Source organism: Leopardus geoffroyi, chromosome A1 (genome assembly GCF_018350155.1).
Source record: "Leopardus geoffroyi isolate Oge1 chromosome A1, O.geoffroyi_Oge1_pat1.0, whole genome shotgun sequence".
Taxonomy (NCBI): domain Eukaryota; kingdom Metazoa; phylum Chordata; class Mammalia; order Carnivora; family Felidae; genus Leopardus; species Leopardus geoffroyi.
Genome location: NC_059326.1, coordinates 209,914,715 through 209,920,734, shown reverse-complemented (window position 1 = coordinate 209,920,734; position 6,020 = coordinate 209,914,715). Strand labels below are relative to the sequence as shown.

At 41.3% G+C, this 6,020-nt stretch overlaps 1 non-coding gene across 1 annotated transcript; it reads left to right on the top strand.

Moving 5' to 3' along the window:
• Positions 1-1,555: 1,555 nt before the first annotated feature.
• LOC123582412 lies at positions 1,556-1,693 on the top strand. Its single transcript, XR_006704367.1, has one exon. It is a non-coding gene; the product is annotated as a U4 spliceosomal RNA (small nuclear RNA).
• The last annotated feature ends 4,327 nt before the right edge of the window (positions 1,694-6,020 follow it).

Below are 6,020 nucleotides of genomic sequence, written 5' to 3'. Positions count from 1 at the left end.
TTATCACACCAGAACTTCCTGACTTTTTCTGCTGGAAATCACTGGGAGGGAATTTGAGTCCATTTTCAGGCTTCATAATGCAGCTTTAAGGCTTCAGGGTTGTAGTTGGGGTTGGAGATGGAAGAAAGAACCCTCAGGCAAAGACTCAGGCACTGGCAACTGGAAGTTCAGGAAAGCACACTGAATTTTACAGGGACACGTTTAGGACACTGACAGCATGTACTACACATTGTCTACTATGGGTTCAACTAATACCTTTTTTTTTTTTGTATAGGAGGAAATGCAGCCATTTTATGCTAGTTCCTTATTCAGACTATTACAGAGACGATAATGGGATAAACAACAGTCTTGGCCCTACCCCATATTATTCTGATCCCAAAATGAGCCAGAGGGTGGAGGGGTAGCCAGAGTATGCCTATATTTCTTGTCTTTAGGATTACCGTCTTTATAAATTTGATTACTCTAGGTACCTCACATTAATTGATTCATACAGTTTTTGTCCTTTTGCGACTGGCTTACTTCACTTAACATAATGCCTTCAAGGTTCATTCATGTTGCAGCATGTATCAGAATTTCCTTCCTTTTTAAGGCTGAATGTATATACCACAGTTTATTCATCTGTTGATGGGCATATAGGCTGCGTCCACCTCCTGGATTGTAAATAATGCTACTATAAACATGGGTGTATAAATATCTCTTCAAGTCTGCTTTCAAGTCTTTTGAGTACGTACCTAAAAGTGGAATTGATGGATCACAATTCTATTTTTAATTTTTTGATGAACTGCCATACAGTTTTCTATAGCAGTTGCACCATTTTATGTGCCCACCAACAGTTCAAAGGTGTTTCGATATTTCCGTATCCTTGCCCACATTCATATTTCTGTTTGTTTTTCTGTAGTAGCCATCCTAATGAATGTGAGGTGGTATAGTTATCCTAAACAGAAAAGGAAGTTGATCATTAAAAACTGTTTGAGGCAGTGGAGCAGCAAACTCTAAACTGGTCTTCCAGAATGATTCCGGGAACACCATAAACCAATTCACGAGGGGAGCTATTACATTTGTCATAATCACAAGAGAGGGAATCAAAAGGCTGTTATTGGAACTACTGAGTTCAATAATAAACTACTGCTATTGTGGTATCAGTTAACTATGCCTACAACAATGATGCTTAACAAACAACCACAAATTTTCATTACCTTTATGACAGTAGGTATTTATTTAGCCCATGAGCTAGCTTGTGGTTGGCTGACGCAGGCTGTGCTTGTTAGGGGCAGCTTGATTGAGGCAGCTCTGTGCCATGTGTCTCTCATCCACCTCCTGGGACCAATGGGCTTATGGAGCATGTTCATTTCATGGTGCTGTCAGAAGAATGAATGGAACATAAAGAAAAAGTGCCAAAACTAAAAGACAGATGTCAACAACAATGCAATGCAAGGCAATAAATATTAGTACAGCACATTAACAAATGGGCTTGTGTAATCAGGTAAAACCCACTATAGCACATGCAAATATTATGTCCAGAAAATACTCTTTATTTTAAAAGAAACAGCTTCCAAGCTTTGCACAGTGGCAGTATCGTAGCCAATGAGTTTCATCCAAGGCACGATTATTGTTAATTTAAAAGAAACAACTTCCAAATTCCAGATACTGGTGAAGTTGATCAATATCTTTTTTTTTTTTAATGTTTGTTCATTTATTTATTTGGGGGGGAGGGGAAGAGAGAGAGAATCCCAAGCAGGCTCCACATTGTCAGATCAGAGCCGGACGCTAGACTCAATCTTATGACCTCATTGAAATCAGGACATGAGCCAATATCAAGAGTGGGACTCTCAAAGAACTGAATCACCCAAGCGCCCCGATTAAGATCTTCTAAAACTTTGTAACAGGGACTCTCCTCTGCAGCACATTCCACATTTCCATTTCTGTCCTTCTTCTTTTTTTTATTTTAATTTTTTTATTCTTTTTTTTTTTTAATTTTTTTTTTAACGTTTATTTAATTTTGAGACAGAGAGAGACAGAGCATGAACAGGGGAGGGGCAGAGAGAGAGGGAGACACAGAATCTGAAACAGGCTCCAGGCTCTGAGCTGTCAGCACAGAGCCCGACGCGGGGCTTGAACTCACGGACCGTGAGATCATGACCTGAGCCGAAGTCGGACGCTTAACGGACCAAGCCACCCAGGCGCCCCTATTTTTTTATTCTTTAAGCAGGCTCTATGTGCCCAAGGCAGGGCTCAAACTCACGACCCTGAGATCAAGACCTGAGCTGAGATCAAGAGTCAGTGCTCAATTGATTGAGCCACCCAGGTGCCCCCCATCCCTTCTTGTACAGTGACATTTTCACATTGACGTCATAAAACAGATTCCAGCCTATTTTAGAATATAACCATTTGATCAATACAGGAATGTTCATTTCAATAGCAAGATTCTTCTAGGCAGGGAATGAATGACAGCAGGAACACCTCATAGTAAGACAAAACAACACCCAAAAACCCTGTTGTGTCTGGTACTGAAGATCTAGTAGGTGCTCTGAGATTCAACATTTTATCTTCAAGAAACTACAAATAGGATGGTTTCCAGAGAGAGTCCCTTTGTTACTGAATTTTCTTCCTGACCCAATTTTGCAGAAACCTGGTGGCATGACCTTCAGGGCATGGGAGACACATGCTGCTTATAAATCTGGTTTTTAATATATTTTAATGTAATGATTACTGCTCTTTTGTGAATGTTAAAATTATGTTCTTTTAAATCAGACTTTAGGGAACACCAACATTATTAGTTTTCTCTATAGAGTAAGGGCTATAACATTCCAACTATATTTAACTTAAAAACAATTTGCCTCTAGACATAATGGTAAACTCTGTTAGTTAAAACAAGCAGAGCAGTCAACCAGATATTCTAGAGTCTCATCTCTCTCATCCATGAACTTTTGCTCATGTTGTTCATCCTCAGCAGAATTCCATATAAAGGTCTCTTTGCCCAGCCACAAGCTAAATATTTTTAAAGGCAGCTCAAAGTCTACAGAAGTGTGTGTGTGTGCACATGTGTGTATGCGTACATGGATGGATGCATGATCAAGCACTCAAAAACACAGATATCCAAAGAAGCTAGCCCCAATGAAGGTAACTTTATGGAAAACATTTAAAGACTTTCATGAAATGTGAGGGTGGGAATACCAGACCTATACAAAACTAGCACTGGGGAGTTGAAAGTTACCTGGAACCAAGGCTATACTCTCTACTTCTCAGGAGCCATGTGACCTACTCTTTGGTCCTCTTTCTCCACCAGAATCTTTTACTCACCAGAACATAGTCATGAACTTCATGGCTTGGCTTCTCAGCTTCAGCGGCCACTGCTGGCTAAAATGTCCCTCTGTGTACCTTAGTTCCAGGCTCTGAGAGAGGGATTGTGATTAGGTCAACACTGTGACCTGTGATGAGCCCTCTTTGGGCCCTCTAGAATAATCAATTAGATCCAAGAAGACATATCACAAACATGGGCAAGATGGGGAAAGACACATACATATAGTGTGCCCTCTGTGTATATATGATTATTACTTGTAAGGCACATTATAGCTTCACAGTGTTACATTTTAAAATTTACCCTTTGTCTTCGTCAAAATTCAACCAGAAAACATATTTACATATTTATAATAGAGGGAATTTAACAACTAATAGAGGGAAAATTGATAACACAGTTTATAGGAGAGCTGACAGTAACAAAATGGGAGACAGTGAGGCAATCCAGAGATTTGTAAGAGCAGAGAGCTACAAGCACCCAAGGCCTGAGAGACAAAAGGAAGAGGAACTGGTGCTACTGAGATCCACGATCAGACTTCCCCAACAGCAGCTAGAAGCTAGAAGCTAGAATCAGGCTAAATACAGGGAGTTGAGGTCATGCAAGAGGCTGGAGATGCTGCTGAGGTAGAGAGAGGGAGAGACATACTCTGGCCTTTCCCTCCCTCCCCCTTTTTAGTCTTCTCCTGTATCTGCCATTGGCCTGACCCTCCTGACATGGAAACCTGCTCCATTAGACAGCTTGGGCTGCCATAAGAAAATACCATAGACTGGGTGGCTTAAACAGCAGAAATGTATTTATCAGAGTTCTGGGAGCTGGAAAGTCCAGGCTCAAGATGCTAGCATGGTGAGTTTCTGGTGAGGATTCTCTTCCTGGCTTACAGAAGGCTGTGTTCTTGCTGTGTCCTCACAGAGAGGAGAGGAAGAGGGAGAGAGAAGGAGGGAGAGGGAGGGGAGAGAGGGAGGGAGGGGGAGAAGGAGTAGAGAGGGAGAGATTTCTTCCTCTTTTTATAAGGCTACAGCCCTCTTGGATTAGGGCCCCACACTTAGGCCCTCTTTTAACGTTAATTATCTCCTAAGGAACCTCTCTGTAGATGCAGTCATCTTGGGGGTTGAGGAGCTTCACTGTATGAATCTGGCAGGACACAGTTTAGGACAGAGCACTTGGGAAATGCAGCTTCTTGCCACCTCTACTGGACTGTGATACAGAAAAGACAAGAAACAGATCTGAGAATATTCTTTCCAGTACTGCAAGATACATACCATCACTCCTACTTTACAAATTAAGAACAGACAAGTTCAATAAACTTGTTCGAAGTCACAAATCAGTAAATGACAGCAGAAGATTCTAATCTGGGTCTTCTAGTTCTGAATCCATCCAATAATAACTTCCATTGAGCCCTCAACATATATTTCAACTATCCTGAGCTCACCTTTCTCTGAATTTTTATACCACTTTTATTCTTTGCAATTCATCAGAGGTTTTCATCATCTTGTTTTACTCCCATCATTCCTGTGAGGAATATTCCATTATGCTACATCTCTCCAAATGAGCCAGAAGTACCTTAAAATCAGGGATCACATAGCTCTTCAAACAGTGCCCATCCCCTTGTCTAGGCACACAGTAGGTGCTGAATCGCTGAGTGATTTTTCTCCCACAACATTTGCTACAATACTGTTGAGGAAGATCCTATTATTTCATGTTAATAAGTTCGTATTAATAAAATCTTTCATCTAGTTTCCAAAATGCCACAATTCTCTGCTCACTAGGAAAAATTTTCTGTGACTCAAGGAAATCGTCTGTATAAAGATTGTTTATTCGTTTAGATGCAATCCCATACAATGGCCTATTGGTGTGAATCAGGATCTTTAAACATTTCCAATTTCCCTCTTAACTGAGTTACCCGTCAAGGTTATCTTTTATCTTCTCCATTATTCATCCTTATTGTGAAACCGCCATCTTCTTTTGTCATGACCGTCCTGCAAATATCCGGCTTGGTCACTATTGATCAGCAGTATGTCGTACCACCCTTTGCAGATAAAACTTACAGAAAAATCACACATTTCCTTGCAAAAGCTCTTGAGGAAAAATGATAGAGATTTCTTTGATTGTCACTATCTGCGTGGTGCACCATGCAACGTATTTTGAAATCACTCGGAATATGAGGCGCCTGGGTGGCGCAGTCGGTTAAGCGTCCGACTTCAGGCAGGTCACGATCTCGCGGTCCGTGAGTTCGAGCCCCGCGTCAGGCTCTGGGCTGATGGCTCAGAGCCTGGAGCCTGTTTCCGATTCTGTGTTTCCCTCTCTCTCTGCCCCTCCCCCGTTCATGCTCTGTCTCTCTCTGTCCCAAAAATAAATGAACGTTGAAAAAAAAAAATTAAAAAAAAAAAAGAAATCACTCGGAATATTATAAGCAGAGTGAGACATAAAACAAGACTAAATTTTATAGTAGTTGTCTCAAACTATCAAAACCACGTTACCTTTCAGTTGACTTTGCCTGAGTAATGGAAGTGGTCACAAGTAGTAAACAATTTTTCCTTCAGATGTCTACCCCCTCAGTCACCAGCACTTCTTTCCCCACATTACTTCTTCTGGCATGGCTCCATAAACTCTTCACTTCTTCGAGAACTCCAGGGCTACAGCCTCACCACGTTCTCCCCATCCGCTACCACAAACCCCACTCCTTCCTACCCTGACTGCTTTCCTTGTCCCAAACGTTCTTTTC